Source organism: Sus scrofa, chromosome 3, assembly GCF_000003025.6.
Source record: "Sus scrofa isolate TJ Tabasco breed Duroc chromosome 3, Sscrofa11.1, whole genome shotgun sequence".
Lineage (NCBI taxonomy): Eukaryota > Metazoa > Chordata > Mammalia > Artiodactyla > Suidae > Sus > Sus scrofa.
The window spans coordinates 124796334-124802685 of record NC_010445.4 but is presented as its reverse complement, the minus strand read 5'-3'; positions in this window follow the sequence as shown (position 1 = coordinate 124802685).

Sequence of the window (6352 nt, the reverse complement as noted above, 5' to 3'; positions counted from 1 at the left end):
AATGGCCAAAACACTTGCAATGACCCAAACCCAAGTGGCACCTTCGCTTCTTGTAGGCAGGTTACATGGGATAGTAAATTATAATTGGAAGGTTCCTTAATGAAAACGCATTCAGATGATTAGGTAGTTATGTGATTTAATGTCCCATGGCCTTGGGCTCTAGAGGCTCTTCCATTCATTTTCTTTTTTTCTTTTTTTTGGCTTTTTGCCCTTTCTAGTGCCGCTCCCGTGGCATATGGAGGTTCCCACGCTAGGCGTCGAATCGGAGCTGTAGCTGCCGGCCTACACCACAGCCATAGCAACGTGGGATCCGAGCCGAGTCTGCGACCTACACCACAGCTCACGGCAACGCTGGATCCTTTAACCCACTGAGCAAGGCCAGGGACCGAACCCGCAACCTCATGGTTCCTAGTCAGATTTGTTAACCACTGAGCCACAATGGGAACTCCCTCTTCCATCCATTTTCATGATGGAGCCACATTTGACACAGAAGCTGGACACTCTGAACCCCTAGACCTGGATCCCGTGTCCCCCGTCGTTACTGGTATGGGCACCACTCTGTGACTCTCCCTCCACTGCTAAGAATGACCAACTGCACCCCCCCAGTGCCCCCCACTTAACTTTAACTATAGTACTGTCTCCAATTATGAACAGCTTGGCTTACAAGCCATCCTATACATTTTCCCCCCAATTTTCTTTCAACCTCCCACCTCTGATCTAGTGTCTTCCATACTATGATTAACCCTGCTATTAACTTTATTTCTTTGATCTCCAAGTTGTTGGCAACCCCCATAGCTGTTCCCTTGTCCGGGTAGGTTCTATGCTGCGGGATTTGAGGGAAGGCTAAACGAGAGACAACGTATAGGAAGAGAACCCAGTGCGAGGCAGCTGGTACCTAGTTTCCCAGAGGGTTAAAACTGCAAAAAGGCCCTGGCCATATCCCCATCTCACTGACCTCAGAAGACAGCGTTAATTGCTCTTATTATTTCACGCTATGGAGCAGGGAACACTTCCCCCTTGCTTACAAAGAGACTTTTGCTAACCGTGATGGTCTCTCTTTCCACGTATGTGACTTTGATTGTCTTGTATAGAATCCTTGAGCTGGAGACCACCTTTTTCAGCCCTTGCTGCCTGTCAGTGGAGTCAGTCACACTGTCATCAGAAGAACAGAAGCAACGTCACTAGCAAAGAAGGACTCGACATGTGCTTCTGCTCACTTGGTAGCTTTAAGAAAGCCTTCGCTGCTGCCAGACTTCCATGTCCACAGTGATAAGTTTGGGCTCTAGAGAGGGGTAAGACCAGGAAAGATGCCACCCTACTCCATCCAGTCTCTTGGGGTAGGAGATAATATAAGAAAGGGAACGTGTATGTCTGTGAATGACTGGGCCACGTTGCTGTACAGCAGAAGTTGGCACAACACTGTAAATCAACTAACTACACTTCAATTAAAAAAGAAAAAGAAAAAAAAGAAAGATGACATCCAGCCACCTACTTGGCGTCCTGCTATTGACCAAGGTAGACACTCGAATTTGTTGCCTTCCAGACTTTGTATTTATCCATTTAAAGAGTGAGGCAGTAGTTTCCTGGTAATTAATATTATCACTAATAACTAATATTTCAAAGTGTTCCATATTTGATCATCAAGTCTGATCCCTGATGAGGGGGTTATTAATTTTAATCCCATTTCATAAATTAAAAAAGCCAACAGCAAATATATCTATCATATAGCCAATCAAGCAGGGAACATACCTCTATTGACTCCAAATTCAGGACTCTTATCAGGGTGCCTTGCTTTTTTCTCATTTATATGCTCAAGTTCGCCTCTGGCCCTTAGAATGATTTCAGGATGAGGGTTAGGACCTATATTACTTGGTGCCACTGTCAGGGTTAATTTTTTTTTTTTTTTGGCCATGCCCATGGCATGCAGAAGTTCCCAGGCCAAGGATCGAACCCCCTCCACTGCCATAGTAACCAGAGCCATAGTAGTGACAACACCAGATCCTTAATCCACAGAGCCATGTGGGAACTCCATGTCAGGATTAATTTTGTATGTCAGCTTGGTAGTCTACAGTCCTTAGATATTTGGTTACCTGTTCTTTTCTTTCTTTCTTTTTTGTTTTTTTCTGTCTTTTTAGGGCTGCACCCACGGCGTATGGAGGCTCTGAGGCTAGGGGTCGAATTGGAATTGGATCTATAGCCGCCGGCCTACGCCACAGCCACAGCAACACCAGATCCGAGCCATGTCTGCAACCTACACCATAGCTCATGGCAACACGAGATCCTTAACCCACTGAGCGAGGCCAGGGATTGAACCCACATCCTCATGGATCCTAGTCAGATTTGTTATCGCTGAGCCACGATGGGAACTCCCTGGTTAACTGATATTTTTGATGAAATATGTGAAATGTTATGTGAAAATGTTTTTTAGTTGAGGTTAATGCTTATTCTCAATCGCCTTTGAATAAGGCAGGTTACCCTTCAGGACGGGCTGGACCTCATCCAATTGTTTGAAGGCCTTTAGAGAAAAAGACCGCTCTCCCCCGAAGAAGAGGAGACCCCACCAGCAGGCCCCCTCTGAGGCTCAAGCTGCAGCTCTCTTTCGGGTCTCCTGGCCTGCCAGCCTCCCTGCAGATCTTGGACTTGCCAGGCCTCTGGTCACATCAGCCGCTTCCTCAAAATAAACCTCTCTCCGTGTTTTATACGTCCTGTTGGTTCGATTTCTCCGGAGAATCTTGATGACTGTAGACTGTGCTGTGACATGGAGGTTGCTTAACAAATACCCACCACTGCGCCGGTGGTCCTAGAAATGGGTAGGGGCTGGAGGCTGGGAGAGTTGAGGTGCTTGGAAAAGCGGAGATTGCCTTGGGGAGATGATTCCTAGAGACACAAACATGGGCGGTGGGATCACAGATGGAAGGGAGGAGCAGGCTACTGGAACCTGCGGGAGGTGAGCCTCATCATTAGACAGGGCCCTTGGCCGAGCGGGGTCCAGTGTTGGAGGGAAGGCAGAACGTGGATGTTTAGCGGAGGAGAACTCTAAGCACCGTGTTGAAGCTACAGCCTGGTTTCTCCCCGCTGCTGACAGTAAAACGTGAGCAGGGAGGGATGAACTGAGGATGGAATTGCTAAGCCCAAAGGCCCCAGAACTGGGAGAGCCGGAGGGTCTCAGCCCCGTCAATCCTGTGAAACATGAGAACGCGCGATCTGGAGAGAACCTCAAGGGTGTGGCTGTACAGTCATTCGATTTTAAAGAAATGACAGGTGTGACTGCTGGATCCAATTAACCATTTCAGCAAAAATGATGCCGGGGCGGGCAGAAGGCGGGGGCGGAGACAGGACAAAATGAAGGGAGGCTGTTGGACGCCTGAGGCATTACGGGACGGAGCGGTGGAGTCTCTGGCTGCGAGCATGCATTATTTTTCAAGAAAAGAGAAGAATGTCCCAGAAGACCGTCCCAGGGTTGGCAGGGCTGTCATCACAGGCTAGAGGCTGGCCAGGGGGTGGCGATGGGCCGCTTCCCTCCGGTCCTGTAGGTGGAGCTGGTGCCCAGGGCCTTGGGGGCAGGGCGAGAGGCTTGAGAGTGGAGCCTGAAGGGGGGGCTCTCAAGCCTTGAAATTGAATGGGATTTGCCTTGCTGGGTTCGGGCTTGCTTGGTAGCCGTCACCCCTGTCTTCTTCCCGAATTTGCCCACCTGCAGTGGGGCTGTCTCTGCTCTGCGTGTCTCGCTGCCTTCGTGTTTTGGGAGCAGATCGCTTGTCTGTGTCCACGGATTCCCAGCAGGAGGAGAATTTTGCCTCAGGATGCATCTTACCTTGAGTCTCACTCATACCTGACTTATATTTAGATGTAATGCTGAACTTAGACCTGCTGCTCGGATGGGTTAAGAGTTTGGGGGCCGCCAGGATGGGCTGAACGCGTGCTGTCTGTGAGGAGAACACGCGTTCTGTGGGAGCAGAGGGTGGATGGAGTGTTACAGGCTCCAGAGTCACATGCTGAAGTGAGGGTGTGGGTCCCCACACCCCAGGGCCTCAGCACGTGGCTGCATTTGGAGACAGGACCTTGAAAGAGGTCAGGAAGGTAGAATGAAGCCGTAGAGTGGGTCTCGTCCAGGAGCACTAGCGTCCTTCTAAGAAGTGGAGCTCAGGGAGTTCCCGTCGTGGTGCAGTGGTTAACGAATCCGACTAGGAACCATGAGGTTGCGGGTTCGGTCCCTGGCCTTGCTCAGTGGGTTAAGGATCTGGCGTTGCCATGACCTGTGCTATAGGTCGCAGACACGGCTTGGATCCCCCGCTGCTGTGGCTCTGGCGTAGGCCGGTGGCTACAGCTCCGATTAGACCCCTAGCCTGGGAACCTCCATATGCCGCAGGAAGCGGCCCTAGAAAAGACAAAAAGACAAAAAAAAAAAAAAAAAAAAAAAAAAAAAGAAGAAGTGGAGCTTAGACACAGAGACATAGACTGAGGGTTGACTATTGAAGACCAGTGAGAAGACCGCCTGCCAGGCCAAGGAGAGAGGCCAACACCTTCATCTTGGACTTCCGGTCTCCAGACCTGTGAGAAAATAAGTTTCTCTTGTGTAAGCCACCCAGTCTGTGGTATTTAGTTATGGCAGCCCGAACATACCAAGAGGTACCAACATCCATGAAATAATTTGGTGGGGAGGGGCCATAGAGGGGGGGAGAGTCACCCATACTGTTTTGTTGGCATTAAGAGGGTAAATCATGGTTATTTGACTGATTTTGTTATTTCAAAGCCGATATTGCCTAGACCCAACTTTGATTGTATGTTCCTTCATCTCTGAGTTTTTTTTTTTTTTTTTTTTTCCATGTAAAATCACTTTCTCTCAAGTTTATTGCCTTAACAGCCTGGGGAATATTTGCTTCTGAGGAGTGTATATCAAATCTATTTCCTTTTCATCAGAATATCTTTCTTTCTTTGTAAACAAAATTATACTATGATTTTAAAGTGCAGAAACTCTTGGAAAGAAAAGTCTGCTTTGGATTCCAACAAAGTTTCCTCTTATTACATGTCATATCTATTATATTCTTCAGGGCTCTTACTTAAAGATTTGCTTTCAAACACTGCTTGGAACCAAATGATTCAAAACTAGTTTTCTTTCACCAAAAGGAATTGTAGGACCAAGGAACCTCCCTTTTGGAGAAATTCCTGCCCTCTTCTATTTCTCCCCGTGAACGTTCTAATGAACCCTACTTGACAGAGGGGTTTTTTTTTTTTTCCCAATTCTGAGTTTTACATGCCCAGATTCCAACATTTAAGCACAAATATATATCTAAATGACCCAAAATTATTCAGGATTGACCTCTCATTTTCTGGCCGTGGGTATCAGCTCTGAAGATGAGAAAGGAATGGAAGGATAAAAGAGAATCCTGCCAATATCTGTCAATAGACTCAAAGATCATCGTTGCGCAGTGATGACGCTGTTATTCGTGAATATTATTTCTCACAAATTCACCTTTCTGGTTTTAAACTCTTTCTGGTTTTACCCTTTTATATTGTAAATATCTTAAAAACATTGCAGCCAAATTCACAGACTAATGGAACACTCTGTTGAACAAAAGGGATTTTTGTTTTCTGATAATTAACTTTAGATTCCTATGAGGACAACAGAAGATTATCCAGAAGAGTGTAAGAGCTCAGAATGGCTGTACACCAAGCAGAGGCATTCCTGCAATGCCCAGAATGTTATTTCTTCATCTTTTCCACCTTTAAATGAGTATTCCGGAGCTCCCATCATGCGCAGTGGAAATGAATCCAACTAGGAACCATGAGGTGGCGGGTTCGATCCCTAGCCTCGCTCAGTGGGTCAGGGATCCAGCGTTGCCCTGAGCTGTGTTGTAGGTCGAAGAAGCAGCTCGGATCTGGCATTGCTGTGGCTGTGGTGTAGGCCAGCAGCTATAGCTTGGATTAGATCCCTAGCCTGGGAACCTCCATATGCCTCGGGTGTGGCCCTAAAAAGACAATAAATAAATAAATAAATAAGTATTCCCCCAAGTTCCTCCCTCCCCCCAAAACCAAATAAATGAGCACAGAGCACTGTAGCTCCTGGTTAATGGCATTGCAATAGAATTTGGACTCACAGGTATTTTGTGGGTAGTTACAGTTCTGGTTGTGTTGGATGGGCAGAGTTCGGGGGTCGGAAGGAGCCCAGTTCTGTCACTTACCCGTCGTGCATCCTTAGCCAAGTCGTTCAAACTCTGAGCCTGGATGGGGGAATAATAATATCTGCCTCACAAATTTTCATGTGCACCAAATGAGATAATGGACATGAATTTGCTCTTTAAACCGTAACTGGGCTATGCAGATGTTAGTCATTATTTTCAAACAGCATCTGTGA